Source organism: Cryptomeria japonica, chromosome 2, assembly GCF_030272615.1.
Source record: "Cryptomeria japonica chromosome 2, Sugi_1.0, whole genome shotgun sequence".
Classification (NCBI taxonomy): Eukaryota; Viridiplantae; Streptophyta; class Pinopsida; order Cupressales; family Cupressaceae; genus Cryptomeria; species Cryptomeria japonica.
Window position 1 is genome coordinate 238,916,379 of NC_081406.1, and position 20,593 is coordinate 238,936,971.

Below are 20,593 nucleotides of genomic sequence, written 5' to 3' on the forward strand. Positions count from 1 at the left end.
AGTCGGGTCCCCGCCGCCGCTGGCCCGCTCGTCAGCCACTTCCTCAATGGCCTCCACCCCAACCGTCATCGTAGCTCTCTTGTCTTTTTAGGGGGGGTTGGTTTTTTCTTTCTATATTGAGCATATGAAGTCATTTTTTTGAAAACGAATAAGCGTAGGAAAGCTGGTTCCAAGCCGAACCTCATGGTATTGGAATTTTTTACCAATTTTGTTGTTTGACTGTACTTTTTTCCAGTCGAAGTGGGGTCACTTTTATACACTTTCTGGGTCGTAGAATGGGCAAACGGACTCCGTTTTTCGAAAATGAATAGACATTGGAAAGCTCTCGACATGCTCTATTCAGATATGTGATATTGTTTCTCATATTTTTCATCAGGTACATGAGATTTCAGTTTGAATTTTTTTTGCTTATGCACTGCTTCCTTCTCACCAGTATGTACTAGGGTTTGGATTTATCTCTAGTGGGGGGTGTTTTTTTCTCGCTTTCTGTCATTTATATTAGAAATATAGAATACAAAAACTCTCAAAATAAACAAACCCTTCTGTATCTTCTGTCTATTCTAAAAGATCACATAATTAAAAAAAACAAGCAGGTACAGGTGCAAAGTTTCATGGCATATTTTTTAGTTGAGTTGTTGACATCACACAACTATCACACCTAGAAGCCTCGCATCACGAGGCTTCTCAGGGCACGAGGGTTGTGGTCTTGTTTGGATGAGGTTCAACCTTTGTTGCAGCATCATTTTGATATTCTTCAGCACATAAACAAGATGGATGAGGCCATGGGTTTGCTCTCATTACATGTTTCCAACAGTCTTCTATTTCACCTTGATGCTTTGCTCACTCCTCGAGCTATGTGGTTGAAGTTCGAGACTCTCTTCAGGAGAGTTAATGAGATCCAAGCATTACAGATTGAGGCAGAGTTGGTTTCCTTGTCACCTGATTTCTTTCCCACCATTGAGGATTTTTTTAACAAATTCAAGACTACCAAATCTCCAGGGGTGTGGAAAGATCAAGACAAACCCAGAGTGCATTCACTTGATCTTTTTGAAGCATCGGGGTCCCTTTCAGTTTGTTGCCTCTACTTTCTACTCCACCATGGATGGCTTGGGTGCTCCTTTTACCATGCCTACCTTTGATGTGTTTTGTGAGCATTTGTCTCGTGAGCGGTCTCACCTTTCTCAGCTAGACATGCTCTCAAGGTCCAATAACAAAGCATTGGTTTTTCAGTCATCTAAGGAGAAGCAAAAGTAGAAATTGAAGCCAAAGAAGAATTCTACAAGCAGCGAGCATTCCTCCAAGCCACCTCCTAAGTCTGATTCTAAACCACCATTTTATCTGAAACAAGGAAAATATTCGCAGTCTAGTGAGTCTTCCTCCAAGGCTAAGAAGAAATTAGGAGATACTTGCAGTTTTTGTGGCAAGGAAGGACATCCAGTTTCCAGGTGTTGGAACCGATTAGAGGCTTTAGAGAAAGCCATGCAGTAGCATCATATCTCCTCACCTCAAGCGTCTTCTCCTTCCATAGGGAAAGGTCACATGTGCTCTCACTGCTCAAGCTTCAACCAATGGGTCCATTTGGATTTTAGATTCAGGTGCTTCTCACCATATGAATCACACTCATCAGTTGGTTACTTCTCTTCCCTCTTGTGGTACTTCACAGATTGCAGTGGGTGACTCTGTTCAGCTTTCACTCTTGGGTTCAGATTTTGTCTCTTTGGATGGGGGTACTATGCAAGATGTTTTGGTTGTTCCTGACATCTCGACGAACCTCCTGTCAATTTATCAGATTTTCCATTCTGGCTCTGGTAAGACAGTTGATTTCTCACCACATGATGTGGTTATTTGGGACCTCCATGACTTTGATTTGGTTGTGGCTACTGGGAGTGTTGATACTGCATCTCATCTTTACAGATTTGATGGATTTGAGCCCTCTGCGGGTACAGGTTCAACTCTTATAGAACATGCATATTTAGTGAGTAAGCTTTGGCATGAGCACTTGGGCCATGTCAATTATAGATATCTTCAGCCGATAAGTATACAAGCACTTGTTCTTAGGCTCCCACAGATTTCCTGCACTGATGATGTTTGTCATGGTTATGTGCTTGACAAGCATCACAGGGATCCCTTTTCGAAGGGAAGAGCCCCTCGTGCTTTAGCACCTTTGGAGTTGATTCACAGTGACCTCATGTCATTCCCTACTCCTTTATCTAGGGCCAAGTATGTACTCACATTTATTGATGACTTCTCCAGACGCACATGGGTGTACTTTCTTAAGTACAAGTCTGATGTCTTTGATTCATTTTGAATCTTCAAGACATTTGTAGAGAAGCAGTTTGGTTGTTCTATTTGATGGATATGTACAGATAATGGGGGGAGTACATGAATCAGGCTTTCAAAGATTTTTGCACTGAGCATGGTTTACAGTATCAATTTACTATTCCCTACACCCCTCAGCAGAATGGTGTTGCTGAGAGAAAGAACAAGATTTTACGAGAGATGGTGAATTGTATGATTCAGTTCAGGTCCATGGATTCATCCTTTTGGGCTAAGGCAGTCAATTGTGCCAACTGCATTCAGAATCAGATGCCTCACAAGGCGATTCGACATATGACTCCTGAGGAGGCTTGGTCTCATGACAAGCCTGATGTTTCTTTTTTCTGAGTATTTGGCAGTGAGGCATGGGCATTTATTCATGATGCTCAGAGGAGAGCAATGGAGTGGAAGAGTTGACCCCTCATTTTTGTTGGCTACTGTGAGGATGTTAAGGCATACAAGTTGTTTGATCTTGATTCCCGAGAGGTCCTGTTTCGACAAGATGTTCAGTTTGATGAGCGCCTTCCCACAATGGATACCTTGTCTCCAGTGTCTACCCCTCTAACTACTCCTCCCACTACACCTCTTCTGAATTATTTTGAGGATGATTCTGATGATGTTGTTGATGATCCACCATCTCCACCTCCACCTGCTCCACCTCAGATGCCCAAGTGGGCTCGCTTTACTGTTGCAGCGATAGGATCTATGGTCGGTGATCCTTAAGATACCCATCGCACCCGTTCTCATACTGTGGGTTCTAGTCTTTTGATTTATGCCATTTCAGATGATCCTCAGAAGTTTTCAGAGGCAATAGGACACCCTAAGTGGGATTGTGCTATGGAGGAGGGGTATTCTTCTTTGATGAGGAATAATACTTGGGATCTCTGTCCTCTTCCTAAGAGCATAAAGATGGTTTGGTGTCGATGGTTGTATCGCACCAAGTATGTTGCTGATGGTTTGATTGATAAGTACAAAGCACGTCTTGTTGCGAAGGTTTTCTCACAGGTTGAGGGTATTGATTACTTCGAGACATTTGCCCTTGTCACCAAGATGAACTCTATTCGCTTTGTACTATTCCTTGCAACTTCTAGGGGATGGCCCATTTTTCATATGGATGTGAAGAGTACTTTCTTGCATGGAGGCCTATAGGAGGAAATCTACATGGAGCAGCCTCAGGGATTTATGCAGGACATTTCTTTAGTTTGTAGACTTCGGCATTCCTTGTATGGTCTCAAATAGGGCCCTCGGGCTTGGTATGAGAAGATGGACTCTTTCTTGCTCTCCACTGGTTTCACACGTCATTCCAATCACACAATGTACATTCAACATCTTGAGGGTGAGATCCTGATTCTTATTCTATATGTTGATGATCTCCTCATCATAGGTAGCTCATCCTCTATGATTCTGCATGTTCAACGAGCCTCGATGGACCAGTTCGAGATGACAGATCTCGGTCTTCGACACTATTTTCTTGGTCTTTAGGTGATTCGGTCTTCTGATGGGATTTGCATTTACTAGCATAAGTATGCCCTGACATGCTTCGACGCTTTTGCAAGCTTGATTGCAAGCCTTCCCCCACTCCTTTTCAATCAGGGGTTGTTTTGATTACTACTTGCCCCACTCCTTCAGTAGATTCTACACTTTACAGGCAGTTGATTGGTAGTTTGTTGTACCCGACACACACTCGTCCTGACCTTTCCTTTGTGGTTGGCCTTGTCTCTCAATTCTCCCATGATCCTCATGGGAGTCATTGGCAAGCTTCCAAACGTATTTTGCGATACATTTGGGGCTCTATTTCTCATGGCGTTCACTACACATCAGGGGAACCTCACATTGTTGGCTACACTGACTCAGATTTGGTTGGTGATGTCAATGATCGAAACTCTACTTCTGGCTTTGTTTTCTATCTTGGCTCTAGTCCTATCACATGGTCTTCCAAGAAGCAGATTGCTCATGCATTATCATCTATAGAGGCTAAATACAGAGTTGTTGTGCTCTCCAGTTAGGAGATCTTATGGCTTCGACAGTTATGACTGAGTTTGGTTTTCCTCCTGATAGTCCCACTATTCTTTGGTGTGACAATCAGAGTGCTATTCACTTTTCTCGCAAATCGATGGAGCATCAACGAACGAAGCACATTGAGCTTCACATGCATTTCATCCACCAGTTGATTCAAGATGGTTCTCTCATTTTGGAGTACATTCCCACTGTCGAGCAGGTTGCAAACATCTTCACAAAACCTTTTGCATCACCGCGCTATCTTCAATGGCACTCTATGCTTGGGGTGAAGGAAGTTGTCCTTGGGGGGTCTTTATGAGGCCTTTCTTCCTTCTTATTTCTTTCAGCATGTTATTTTATCTCTTTTTGGAGAGGAGTTTTTTCCCACTGGGTTTTCTCCTTTTTCTCCGTTTCATAGAAATTTCCTTGTATTTGGGTACCTGATCAAGCCTTGTTGTTGGGACCCATCTTTACTGATTTTAGTAGTTGTTTTAGGTTTCAGCTTCTCCCTAAGTCTAGCTTAAGGAGGGGTGTTAGAGTAATTGGGTCTTTACTTGATTAATTAAATGACATTTGTTTAATTAATTAAGTTCCCCTTTATCTCTTTCACACTTAAGCTAACATTAGGTGCATATTAATTAATTGTTTTATTAATTATTATGTGCAAGCCTAGGGTTTTCCCTTTTAGGGTTTTTTGACCTATTAGAGGTTGAATCTTTTCTTTTGTATTATTATTCTATTACACATTTTTGTGAATATAGAGCTCTCACATTCTTGAGCATTTTCCTGTGTTTATGATTTTCTCTGTTGCTTCCTTGCTTCTCCTTGTAACAGGTTTATTCAGTTTGCAGAGATCATTTGGGCTCCTGTGGTGTTGCATTTCTCAACTCTCTCAAAATGCAAAATTTTAGAGCAAAAATGAAGTTTATTTTATTTCTTTTTTACCTTTGTATGTCCATGAGACCACTAGCTTCCTTAAATTTCGAAGCTTAAACTTTTAAGCTGATATGCATATTAAATTCATGAGACCACCAGGTTTAAAATATTCCTAAAAAATCTCAGTAGCACCACTAATTTTTTGTAGGAAGCCCCCCTCCATGGGACCTTACCCTAACTACCTCCATCTCATTTTTTCATTCCCTCCTTGATCCTAGGGAAATCCTCTCAAGAATTCCACCATTGATCTCATCTTTTGATCTTGACCATTAATTTATTTCTTCAAGAATCTTAAATTCAGACATATGTATTCACTTTTCATCCATTTTCTTTTGTGCTAAGTACATACTCTCAATAACTAATATTTTGTAAAATTTGAATTTAATTTATGTTATTATGTTTCATTAAATTTTCCTTTGTGTACATTCTTGTTTTCTTTCATTTCCATTTCAAAATTTTAGCACTACATTTTGTTAGACATGTGAATAATGTTGTCATTGATGTCAAACCAATCATCTGGTTCTATACCAGATAGCATATGCAGGCTCGGATATTAGTCTAAACGTCATGGATGTTATATGGATGTAGTTATGCAAGGATTGTATGCGATCAGTATGATTGTGCAGTTCAGGTGTTGCAGTTTTTTATTAGAAGTTATTGTGGAGCTTTGACAACTTTTAGTGATGACCTTTTGAGGTCCCATTGAGTTCTCATTGACCCCGGTATCTTGATGTTAGGAATTCTTGTTGAACCTAGTATCAATTATGTGTCTCAATGTTAGTAGCTTCGGTAATTATCAAAAGTATCTCTTCGAGTTTTATGATTGTGGTTTTCTTGGTACATGTGGAGTCTACATCTTGGAGATATTGAGCCTCATCTTGTGATGATAGGTCCTTTCTCTTGGGTTTAGTTGTCCCTTTCCCTTTTTCTCGTAATCTCGATATATGCATTGGTAATCAGAAGTATGCAAAGGAATCATGTAGAAGTATTGCATAGGTTGACATGAGATTATTGATAAACATGTTGGGCTTGGTTGATACACTATTCTATAATTTTACCCTTCGGTATATATGCATGTACATGAATGGTGAATGAAGACAATCAATCTAAAGAGAGTATGTGTGATGTGTGGAAGATAGTTGGTAGCAAGAAGCGGTGTATGTGAGAGTTGCAAACAATTAAGGTAATTAGAGTCACATTGGTGCAGTAGCCCTTTACCAGACCTATTGCAGAACAATGGTGCAAAGATCTCTACCCAGATCTTCTGTAAAATCTAAGATTTGTAATTCGAGCTTAACTTGGAACTGATCTCATGCATTTGGAGATGCAAACCTTCTCAGTTCAACCTTTTCAATTTGTTGTGAGCATTCTGGCAGTTAGTTGTTTCTTTTTGTATTTGCAAAGTGAGTAGTCTGACAATGAGCCATTTTTGTAATCTGGTAGTGAGCCACCTATTTGTAAACACAATTATAACTAGTTATATTTTCCTAAGAGTTAACACTCTCCATGGTTTTTCCCATTTTGGGTTTTCCACTACAAATTTTGGCATTTATCTTGTGGTTGTGTTCTTATTTATTCAACATTAATTGTTTTACTTATGTTAAGTTTGTTTGATATTTTGAGGATAGCTTCAATTGGTAAAAAGTTTACTATTTTAAATAAGTGGGAATACTGATTGACCCCCCTCAGTATTTTGGTGCTTTCAACCTAATCAACACATTTTCTAAGCATCAAATCCCGAGGGATCCCAATGAAGATGGATGGGCCTTACTCGACGAAACGATTGTATCTTGGTTTGCACATTCCACACAAAGTCATCGAGTCCATAGGTTCTCAATTTTGAAGGAATTCATGTTGGGATTACGAATCTAGTTGTAGGTGCCTCTACATGAGCTTTGGGTGACCAAATATGAATTGGTACCGTAGGCACTTTGACGAGGGAAGGAGCGAGAGAAACAATCCATGATTATATTGGAGAAATCTCACTTATCTCATTCTTCTTGTGTGTACTTGGCAGTTGGTTTTCACTAACTCATTTTTTTTGTGATATTTTTAGTTGATTATAGAAATCAAATTTTCACAGGATCATCTATGTAAAATTGGACTATGAAGTTACATCCAGAGTAGTCAAGAAATGAAGATTGATATCTAATACTTGATATTTTGTTGAGAGAAAATTTATCATGTTTTATATGAAACTATCTTACCTGTAATCAAAGGGTTGCTTAAACAACCCACACTAAGATAACAAAGCTTAGGTGTGTAGGCCCATAACCTCCCTAAAAATGGTACATTTCCTATTCCTTTTCCATTTCTATTTAGAATGGTTTTATTCATCGTTTATGTTATACCCTTGCCATCTAATGTTTGTTAGCTAGATGAAAGAGTACACGACCTATTTTACTTTGTCCTAAATATATAGTATGAGAAAAATGTGATAGAAAGGAGATATAAATATACCCTTTAGACCATACATAGCTTACATTTAGCCGATAGGCTATCTCTGCGAGCTTTTGCCCACCAAAGTGTCAGACTTCTAGTAATCATTTGATTTTTGTCAACTTTTTTTGTCATCCTCCATTTTCTGGGAGATGACATGCTTCATGCATTGGGTAGTGATGGTGTGATGAAAAGATAGGTTGAAGCATGTCCTCTACTAATGTGTTGGATTGCGACATGGCAACTTGAAGCGACATACCACCAATCACGTCCTCTACGGATGGATTGGGCGGTGACATGAAGAGCTTGCATTTCATGCGGCTAAAGATTTGGCTGCTCTTAGGCATGTTTGGTGTCCTTTTCTAGTGTGTCTTTCACTTCCATCATCCCAAAATGAAGTTCACAATTAATTTTGGGTTTTCATTCTCTGCATTTTTATTGTGTCTCTCACCGGAAATGAAGTTCATAATTAATTTTGGGTTTTCATTGTCTCCACTTTTTTGTGTTTTCATTGTGTGCATATCCATTGTGGTTCACGACAACTTCTTCTTGACTTCTTCTTTGCATTTTGTTTAAGGGGTGTTACTGGAGAAGCGAGGTAATTGTATCTTTCATGTTTTGGCTAGACAACTGAGGTAAATCTAACTTTGATTTATCTTATTCGTTGGTGATTAGAAGTTGATTGTGTGGGTTCTCATTATCTATTCGTGTTTTGATTTTGTTTTGGTTGTGCAGACTCTGCAAGGTTTTTGGGTTTGTAGTTGATGTATTGAGGGTTTGTATTTGATACAATTCTAAAAATTATGGTGATAAAAAAGATAAAATTTATTTATTAGGTTTGATTTTCTGCGCTTTACTTGTGTCTCTTTGTTACTCTACCACTTAATAAATTTAGGGTTTTCATTGTCTGCATCTTTTAGGTTTCATTATCAACATTTTACTTGTGCCACTTAATAAATTTAGAGTCATTGCCTGTGTTTTCATTGTGGTTGTGCGGCCTATGTTGGATATTTGGATTTATAGTTGATGTATTGAGGGTTTTGTAGGTGAGAATTCTAAAATTCGTGGTTACAAAAAATGAGAAAATTTATTTCATGGGTTTCATTTTATGCATTTTACTTGTGTCTCTCGGTTACTCTGGCACATAATAAATGCAAGGTTTCCATTGTTTGTGTTTTTATTCTTTGTGTCTGATGGGTTTTCATTGTCTCTTTTTTCATTGTTTGTCTCTGATAGTATATCAATCAATCAATTTAGGGTTTTCATTGTGTGCATTATTTGTGTTTTAGATGTGTCTTGGTTACTTTGCCACTTAATAAATTTAGGGTTTTCATTGTGTATGTTTTCATTCTTTGTGTTCACTACTATGTCACTTAATTAATTTTTGGGTTTTCATTATCTTCGTTTTCATTATGTGTCTCAATTACTCAGACAGTTAGTTATTCTTGGTTTCTCTGACACTTAAATTTTAGTGGTTTCATTGTCTACATCTACGTTCTCTATGTCTACTACTATGTCACTTAATTAATTTTAGGGTTTTCTTTGTCTCCATTTCATTTTGTCTTTTGATTACTTTGTTAGTTAGTTAATATAAGGTTTTTATTGTTTGCATTGATTACTTCAAGGTATTGTGTGTTAGAAAAATTAAAAAACCCTATCAAGGAAAGGGGTGTAAGATTAAATTCTAGTGTTTCATCCCCTACATTCTTGAAATAAAAATTGACAGTTGTTTTTGGCTTCTCATTATTTGCATTATCATTGAACTTCCCCTTGTTCTCTACATTTGAATTTGGTAAAGCACTCTCTTGGTTCTTTGATATAATTACCATGCTTGTTGTTCCCCGGTTGAATGAAAAATGTCATCCATGTAGTCGAAATGGTCATATCCACCTTACTACCTTTTTTAATGGTTCTCTATTGTACTTTGTGTGGAGGGATTCAGGTTGATAGCTTTCAAGAAAAAGTAATGAAAAACAATAATCTTGTTTCTTATTATGGCATATATCTTGCATTGTTCTAATTTCCACATGGAATTCAATCGTTGTGGTTTAGAGAATATGTATTGCTATGTCGGCCAGCCCAATCTCTGTACATACTTTTCAACAACCTCGTGCAGATCATTATGTAAGATAATATATTGCCTTCCATTGGATCTTGCAAACCATTTATCACTTTATGGAATATGGATATATGAATGTGCATGTCAAACTTTTTATATGCATTTATAGATATACATAGATAAATACATGCTACGCATAGACAAATACATCCATATAAGCCATGCTCATAATTGTATTGATTTATTTTATTTTTTAATTATGTATATGTATATACACAACCTTATGTATAGTTATAGCCATATTTGTGTTTGAATTAGCAGAATAAAAGAAAAATAACCCTCCATTGTGTTTGTAGGGTGCATGCCAATATTTTCCCTTTACCATGGATAAGGTATGTCGTACTAATATGTATGTGTGTATGGCTATATGTATGTATGTGTGGATTTTTTATTTATATGCTTTTGTATATGCATAGATAGAGACATGTTACGTTTGTACATTCACATGCACAAAACCATACTCGTAAACTTCCTTGTGCAATAAAAATTAAAAGCATGCCCAATAGCCATACACATATACGCAGACCTTCTTATTCTCATATACGTGCTCCAATAAAACAAAAACAATAATGTTGTCTCCTGCTCTGTTTCTTGGATGCATACCTATAATGGTGAAAAATTAGGGCTTCCACCACAAGGAGGAGGAAACCACTAATTTTTGCTTAGGGAAAAATTAAATTCAAAAGAGGGTTGGAATTCAATAGATTCGGTCACAAACCGGAAAGGATTAGGATTAAATACTTGATTGGATTGAAGGGGTGTGAATTTGTTTAACCTCTTTTGTAAGTTGAATTGTTGAAATTAGGGTAAAGTGTTGGAAATGAAGGTAAAAACATAAAACAACAAACTACAGTCATCGGATTCAGGCACGCACCTAGATCTGAGAAATATAAGTAGATTTAGACCTGATCCCTAAAAGAGCTCCTAAAATGTCAGGATTGTGGCGCCCGTTGCCATGGTCCTCCAAACTTTTTACACACTAAAGGGGTATTTATTTGTCACTATAAATAATGCTTATCTCGAAGATCCTAGCTTCGTACGTATTTCCTACACGCAAAAAGAAGGGGAAATAGGTTTGAAATAGGGTTTTGCCTAAGTCAAACCCTGATATATTGGAAATACTAAAATAAAATGATGGAAGGATATACCCCATATCTACAATGACTAACAATGATGCTTTGCTTCTTGAATGTAATCACATATGTTGTGTGAAATGGCATGAACATGGAAAAACCCTAATCACACACACATGCTTGCATATAAATGATGTAAAGTTGCTCCACAATAGATAGATGAAGAATATGCAACCTTCAAGACCTCTAGAAATGTTTGATGATGAATAATTGAAGGCTTGAATTATTGAATTATTAATACCCTATGATTATAATCCTGCCATCCATCAAAATGAGAGGGGAAAGTCTCCATATATACTTACCCATTGAAAAACATGTTAATTTTCCAACATAGACCAACATGGAGCTAAGTTTCCTGCTCAAATTTGAAATGAGTCAATGGGTTAAAAATGGGGCCCAAATAGGGAGGACCAAGGCACCACACCCTGGTCCCACCCAAATTTAGGGCCAAGACAAGGGGGTCGTGCGATGTGCAAAGTGAAATTAAGCCCATATTTGCATGATACAAGCATAATTGGGTCCTAGTCGGGCATAGGGATGCGAACACTAAGGTGAGGGTCCCAAATGTGGTCTAAGTTGTAAGGGAATACAATTTAGGATGCTAAATTTAGCCCCCACTTTAGTGGGAGTATGAGCCTACACAAATACTCATGGTAAAGTAGATGAAACAAAGATGAAGAAAAGGAGCAATCCAAAGAAAAATCACAAGGAGTGTAAGACATCATAATTTCGAGGAACTAAGCCCAAAATCTTAGGATCTTAACTCACTCAAGCATATGAAAGAGCTCACAAAAACAAGAAGACAAAGAATAGGAAAAAATACAAAAGACACACAAGACACGGAAGCTAAGAACCAAAAACAAGACCTCAAGTCAAATAGTCGAAGAGACCTCGATATCAAAATGTCTCAACCACTAATAGAATTCTTGAAAAATGCCATCTCAAGAACACAAGTGATCACATAAAAGAGAAAAACACACATAATCCATGAACTAAAAGTAGATAAGCTATGAGCTCATGAGAAGAAGGAAAGAGAGAAGCATGAATATACCCTAGATGTGTTTTTCTAGGTGATCCATGTTGGGGAGGAGAGTAGGAATAGTCTTGCTATTTTTAGCTAGTTCCACTCACCTTGATACATATAATGATGTTTAGTTTCGAGCTTGAAGCATCTCGTGTAAGACTTTGTTTTATCTAGTTTCAGGAATGAACATCCTATATAAGACAAATGATACATAAAATAAGGATGAAGTAGGAGGATGCAACAATCCCATGTTGATAAATGAAATGAGGATTAAGCATGATGATGCAATAATCCCGTAAAATGCTGAAAAAAAAGGGATGAAACATAAGTATGCAACAATCCCATATTGATAATCAATAGTAAAAAATGCAACTAGGAGGCCACATATATGGCCCCCTTAAGATGTCAACATAGTCCTATGTTGATGTCTCAAGGTAGATAGAAACAAGGACACACAAATTCAATACCAAGGAGATATCCACTAATCAATAATGCATGCACTCTAAGCTAGAAAGAAAGACTCCTAAGTAGGCTTCATTTCTTTAAGCAACAGAGAGAGAATTTTTAAAAGAGATCTTGCAACAAATGTAAAGGGATCCATTTGAGGGATGTATGATTAACAAAGAATGAAGAGATTTTTGCATAAATATATCTACCTCCAAGAGTAAAGGAGATCCTTAATAAAGATGACATATTTGAAGGATAAGAGGACTAAGAATACACACCTTCTCCAAAATGGATTCTTAGGATTGCACCCTTTCACTAAGGAGAGATCGTTCATAAAAGATGCCACTCGATAAAGAAAATAATTTGATGAATGATTATAGACTTTCAACACTAAGGAAGAGGTCCAATTAGGGATATTTGCTCCAATAAGAGGAAAGAGATCCTCAATAGGGATATACACTTCCACAACCGATAAGAGATCCTTAATAAAGGTCCTACTTCACAAAGGAAAAGTATGTCTTTAGAAAGAAAGGATGATTGAAAGGCTACCCTTTCCCCCCAAGCATGGAGACAAGAATAAAAATACCAATATGCTGCTACCAAGGTATGATTGCACTTGAAATTGTACCATCATGAATGACAATGAGCCCCCAATAAATAAGCTACCAATGTCACATAATGAGGAGCAACATAATAGGAACTTAAATGTTATGTAAAAAGAAAAACATGAGATTCCAACTCATTTCCATCTAGAATTTGAATAGTATCAATTACAATAATTTGTTGAATTTTATTCCCCAAATCATAACATTCATTAGTGGCATGACCAGAGATTTGATAATACTTGCAAAAAGAATAATTGTGTTGATTTTTCTTACGATTCTTTATTTTTTATTTTTTAAAGGTAGAGTAATCAAGTTGGATTTAAGAAGCTCATACAAGATACTCTCTTCTTGTAATGGGAAATTCTAAGAAGACATGGACATATTAGGAAATGGAGAAGGGGATGTCAATAAAGGAGCACTTTGGAAACCTAAATCTTCTTGGGAAAAGTGTGGTGTAAATTTGTTATGACCATCAAAACTTTATTGCACACATCCTAAACCATGTCCATTGTATCCATGTGTATAATCAAATATAAGTGTTGAAATTTATAGAGGAGAGGGTTCATTCTTAGTTTTAAAGTCTAAAGAGCCCTCATCATCATCAAGACATGTGTTGGAAGGAGAGATGAAATTTGATTTAGAATAAGTTTGGATAAGTGACACACAAGGCTCCTTCAAGGATTCATTCTTAGATTGAGGAATTTTATACCCGTTGATGGAAGGCATAAAGTCTAATGTACCCCAATTCTTTGCTAAGGAATCATAATTGATAGGAGATTGTGTTGTTGAAGGAATCATAGTATTAAAGGGAGAGTTGCATCCTACTTCATCATGAACAAAATCATAAGGATTAGAATCAACCTTGATTAGGTGAAGTTCATTGTTATATATGATTTTGATTGTGCGATGAAGATTAGAAGGGACTACTTTCATATCATGAATCCATAGTCTACCTAGAAGGTTATAATTAAGATGGTTAGGCATGACATGAATAGGAGTAGGTAAAGTCACGAGTCCTACTTTTATAGGTAGTATGAGTATACCAAGTGACTCTCTAGGAACATTATCAAAGCCACAAACACAAAAAGGATCGAGTTGAATGGAAGAATGATCTCAATTTATCTTGTCTAATAAGTCAACACAACAAATGTTAAGTACTGACCCATTATCAATTAAGGTACCTCTTATGTTTTGTTCATAATTTCAAGGAGTAATCATAAGGGGATCATTTCTATTTCTAACCTATATAGAAGGCAATTCATCTTATGAGAATGCAATATCATTTGGTTTAAAAGAAGGATGAGGAACCACCTTATGAAAGGCTTCTTGGATAAATATATGGTATAAAGATGAAGTTTTAATCAAGTCCCAAAGGGAGATCTTTGCTAAAGATACCATGGAGTTTCTCAACATGATCCTTATCAACGTGTTTCTTAGGATGAGAGGTGGAAGAAAGAGAAGTGAGAAGAATATTAGGATCTTTATTTTATATACAAGAATTAAATGTTTGATGTATTTCAAAACCATATTTTTGTTCTAATTGTCTTTCCATGTCACCTCTTTCACATATGTATTTTACAACTTTTAGGATACTGGGAGGTTCTTTGAGTTTAGGCTTCTCGTAACTAGAAACATGAATGATATTAACTTGATTGATCTCTTTGTTCTCCAATGATATATATTTAGAAGGAAGAGAATTAAGAAAATTGCTAATGATTTCATACTCTTGTACCAAAGTATATTTATGGTTAAGACAAGCTTTAGGAGAAGGACAAACATGACTCATTAATGCTTCATCTCTAGTGAGAACTTCATTGAAATGAAAAGAAGATATGGTATCACAAGGAAAGGTAGCTCCAATATCACCCCTTTGCACCAAATTATCCTTATGGGGGATGTAAATTTTAGGTTTAGCATCACTCTTCAAAGATTCATCCTTAGGAGGGAGATTTTTGAAAGAAGTGCGCATAACCTCTTCTTGCACCAATGTTCCCTCATTGGTAGGACCAAATTTGGGAGAAGGTAAATCAATTTCCATCAACACTTATTCTCTAGGATAGGTACCATGTATGGAAGGTAAGGTGAAATTAAGGAAGGTGTTTATGATATCATCCCCATTCTCTAAGATATTCTTATGAGAGACATATTTTGGGAGAAAGATCAGTATCAATTTTTAAAACTTCATTCCTAAGAGAAAGAGTTGTAAAAGAAATGGTAATAATGTTTTCTTTCACCAAGTTATCCTCATGAACAAGAGAATATTTAGGAGAATAATTATCATGGTTCATTAGGGCCTCTTCTCTAAAAGGCAAAGCTTGATAAATAGGATTGTCAACCACATCAAAATCTTCTTCATGAATAGGATTCATAGAAGGTAAAGGTTCATAAAGTGGATTGTCATGCATGATAATATCCTTGTGATTCGTTGGAGATTTAGATGATGATTTAGATGGAAGGATGAAGTCATCAAGAGTTTCATCCAACTTCTCAAGATAATCACTACTAAATGGTGAAGAAGTTGAGAAAATACAACTTCAGAGATCCCAAGAGCACCTGCAAGAAAAATACCTATCATAAGAGAAGATTGGAGACAAAAATACAATAATGGCTCTGAAGAAAAAGGTTATCATTCAAAGGGAATAAATAATGAAAAAGTACAATACAATCCTTATAAAAGGATATTAGCAACCCTAAAGGTGTGCAACCTTAAAGAAACCCTAAAGGGATAAGTGTATTTAATAATTAGAATAATTATTAAATACCTACAATATTATTAAATGCCTAAGTTTAACTTAAGCATAGAGTATAATATACTAATAATTAAATAAATAATTATTAGCTAATACATGATAACTCTAACACCCCCCCTTAAGATGAACTTAGGGAGTAGCTAAAAAACTAAATGCAAGAAGCAAAAAATGCAACTACATGATGAAGGCAAATTTGGGTCCCGACATAAAAGCTTGATGAGGTACCCAAGTACAAAAGATCTCTATAAAGAAGAGAAATTGAGAAAACCACGTGGGAAAAAACTCTACTCCAAAAAGAGATGGAATACAAGAGAAGGGCTGAAGAACCCTCCAAACAAGAATGTTCCAAAAGATAGGAACAAAAGAAACACTGAAGCGTGAAGAACCTGCAAACGCTGTCAAAGAATAACTGTTGATCTGAAGAACCTCCACTGAAATAGAAGATGATCAGGTAGAGAAGACTATAATCTACAGGAGTGCCCTCAAATAACACTACTCAAATCATATGGCAAACAACTGAACTTGAAGATACAAATGGAAAAAAACACCAAACTTTGAAGAGATGATCAATCGAAGATGGAAGGTTGCCTCCAAAAATAAGAATAAAAGAGTGTCCATATGGGAAATGATCCATCTCACCGAAATGCATAGGTAACCATCCACTACATCTGCCTAGTACATATGAACAAATATTGAATACATAGCTCACTCCAATGAACCAAAGAAGCATTAGAACCAACAACCAACAGGAGAACCCCCCCCCCCCCCCTAATGTTGACAAGGGAGAGGTGACAAGTACACTAAAACTGAATGCCAAGAAAAACTGCATGACGAAGAACCAAGAACATCCAACATGCAACAAAAAGTACAAACACATATAAAGGCTAGTGTCGTGGAAGGAACACTCACTTGACACACATCATGAGGCTAATGTCATGAAAGGAACACTCATGCAACAAAGATAGATGGAAAACAAGGCAAACATCAAACCCCCCCATGGAACTTTATAATGGAGTGCGAGTACAATAAGGCACAAGACGTGCAAGATCCCAAGCATGCAAGGTATAGTGGCACTTTATCTTAGTGCATTTGCCAAAAACAAAATGCTTACAAAATGTATACAATGCTTAAAGAAGACAAAAGACTTGAAATAAATGATGAACAACAAAAAAAAAGTCATCCCACGCAAATGAGAAGCTTCCACAATCTCATATGTCAAAGTAATTCATTAGAGTGTGAAAACAAAAAAAATTGATTTAAATGTACTTGGGGTAAAATCTGGAAAAAGGGCATAGATGGCTGTGAACCCCTCTATACAAGAATATAAAAAACAATTTTCATTGAATATATAAATCAATTTTCATAGAGATTAAAAAAAAACAATTTCCATAGAGATTAAAATCAATTTTCACAGAGATTAATAATCCATTTTCAATAGAGGTAAAAATCAATGCATCCCCACTCTATTCCATTTTTATTTACACGATTATCTTCCATAACCCAATATTTTTGTTAACCCATATTCTAATGATTTTCTTCAACCAGGAAGAACACAAAAATTGCATAACACAAAAAGAAACTTTTATGGGACAAAGGAGGGTAAATCTGGCAAAATTTTGCCAGCATAACCCCCTATAATTTCATAATGCCAAAACTAAATAATACAGGAAAGAACTAATAAACATGAGAATCTCCACAACAAAGATTGGAGATTCAAACAAACTAATTTATTTTTATTAAAAGAAAAACAAAACCAAGCAAGGCAACCCAACCTATGACGCTTTCCTGGAAGATTCACGTAGAAGAGCTCAATCATGTAACTGGGTTTCCAAGCCAATCTCTCCTCCAGCAATCCTCTAATAATTTCTTCTTCAACAAAATATTACTTCCAAAATAAATTTTTTTCTTCACCCAAAATCTTTGCCTCCTTCCCGTGAACTCCCAAAAAACTCCCATTTTTTGAAAAATATCTTTTACTTAAACCTTTCTAGGTTGAAAATAATTTTCTTTCCCCCAAAATATAATATTCTATTTTAAAACTAAAAAAGGATTTTCTTTTCTAATTTTCCAAAAAGGTAAGTAAAAATGCATTATTCTAAAAAACAACACTTTCCCTCTTCTTTTATTCTTTTCTCATGCCCAATTAAATAACTTTTTAAAAACAATATTTAGGAAAGTAATTTAACTTATTTTATTTATTTCCAATTTATTTAAAAAAACAAAACATCTAGAGTCCCATAAATGTATTTAATTCTATTTATTTTGATTTTTAAAAAAAAAAAATTCTAGAGCATAATAAATACATTTAATTTTATTTATTTACCCCTAAAGTTTAAATAAAACTATATTTCTAAATTCATGAATTTGCAAACTAATGAAGGAAGGAAATTTTATTTTTAAAATCTAGAGAATAATAAATGCAACTAATTTATTTTCTACTAAATTTAAATAAAATTATATTTCTAATATAATGCAATTTGCAACTAAATTTAATCACTTCACTTAATTAATTAAATTCATAATCACTAAAGCATTATAATTCATAAATTAAATATGCTAAGTCTAAAGTGATGCCATAAACTCAATGAATTAATTCAATCTACTAGGGCACACAAACTGAGAAGACCCAAACCAATATTGTAAAAAAGTCAAACAAACAAACTCAACGGTCGAACAAAACTGAAGGAACGACTCACTAACAACACTCACAGAGTGTAACTGAGGTATGATTAGGGTCAACTACTATCTCCTCCACTCCCATCGGACAAGTAAGACACACTCAAACCTGTGGAGCCAGATGGAGACGATACCCCGTACCTACTCGGTACTTGTACCTGCAATGACCTACATCATCGAACCACATATGCATATATATAAATATAGAATACATGACACACACACCGATGAAGGAGAATCACGACGTTCCCTATCTCACCGAAGTGAGTGAAGGAAAATCGTCCCCTTGTATCCAATACATTCGCAGACACACAACATATAATTACACATTACATAGATAAAGTAAAGTGTCAGTATATAGCAATAATCCATAAAATACCACAAATCACCATTACTGAAATACTGTAAATAAATCATGCATCTCATAACCAGATAAAACATGAAATAATGTCATATAAGTCTGAATAACACATCATAGTAATATATCCACTGAAAGTAAACAATACTAAAATATGAGTCTAATAAGTTCAAATGAGGAGGGGTACTACAAGTCTCATCTCATTGTGGTTTTTCCCATTTGGGTTTCCACGTCAAAAATATTGGGTCAGGTGGTGAATGTTTTTGTGGTTATGTTTCTATGATTGAATTGCTTAACTACTTAAATCACTTTGATAAGTTATGTTAAACGGTAACAATCTGAAATAAAGTTTTACTTATGTCAAGTAAAAGTATTTGGATGATTGTGAGTTTCAAGTTATTTACTATTAACTGTTGTAACAGTCAACCAGTTTATCTTGACAGTTTTATTCTGATAGAGATATTGCATTTAAGTTCAGTGGTTTAACTTGTCAGTTTCAAGTTTACTTGAGAGGATATTTCTGAGTAAGGTGAAAGTTTATCAGTTTTTCTATCTAATGATTCACCCCCCCTTTCAGCAGTTGACCGGATCCTTATTCTTTCATCATACCATAAATTGGTATCAAAGCTCTTCTTAGGTCCTCTGAGGTCTAAGCCTAACATCTTGAGGTAAAGATCTCATTGAACATGATGAAGAAGGAAGGTCAGAAGTTTAACAGAGAGAACTACAATATATGGAGTGACAAAATGAAAATTTATATCAAGAGTCTTGGAAATCAATACTGAGAACATGTTAATACTCAATATGTTGCACCTAGTGGGATTATGATTAATGATCAGAAGAAAGAACAAGAAGAAAACAACCAAGCACTAGAGGCTATTATCAGTTCTTTGTCTGATGCAAAATATATTGATGTTAATGGTCTCTATAATGGTCTAGAGACTAAACATGAGGTATAGAATAAACTTGAAGAGATTTACAACAGTGATGAACATGTGAAGATTACCGAGGAAGAGAGTCTAAGAGGGAATTTTTGTGACATGCGAATGGATGAAGGTGAGAATATCCAACAATATGGTCAAAGGATAAAAAAGATAGTTGGAGAGATCAAGAGTGTTGGTGGTAAAATGGATGATGCCACAGTAGTTAGTAAGGTGTCGAAAACCCTGCTATGGGTCTACGCTATTCGAGTTGTAGCCATTCAAGAGCTAAAGTCAATTGACAAAACCAAGGTAACCCTTGACTCCATTATTGACAAGCTTACTGCTTTTGAATTAAATGGTTATGATGATAGTATTCAGAAATATGAATCAACATTTAGAGCTTCTATTTCTAACTCATCTATGAGAAAAAGTAGAGATGTTAGTCATTGTCATGAATCTAGATCCACCAAAGAAATTGATGATGAAAATAGTTTGGTTGAGGTTGAAGCATTGTTGGCCAAGTGATTGCCCAGAGGTACCGGTAAATACAGAGGTAAATTACCTTTGAAATGTTTTGAATGCAACAAGATTGGACACATAGCCGCTAAATGTCCTAATGGTGATAATGAGAACAAGCGAGAGAAATTCAAGAAGTACAAGGGAAAAGGAAAAAGAGATTTTCTTATTGCTATTGATGGTGGTATCACTGATGAGGAATCTGAAGGTGATGCTAATGAAGACATTGTCTTTGTAGCCATTAAAGAGGAGACATCTGATAAGAAAGCTTTAGTTTCTCGCATGGATAATTATGATTATTGAATCATAGATAGTGGTTTCTCACATCACATGACCGGTGACTGGAGCAAATT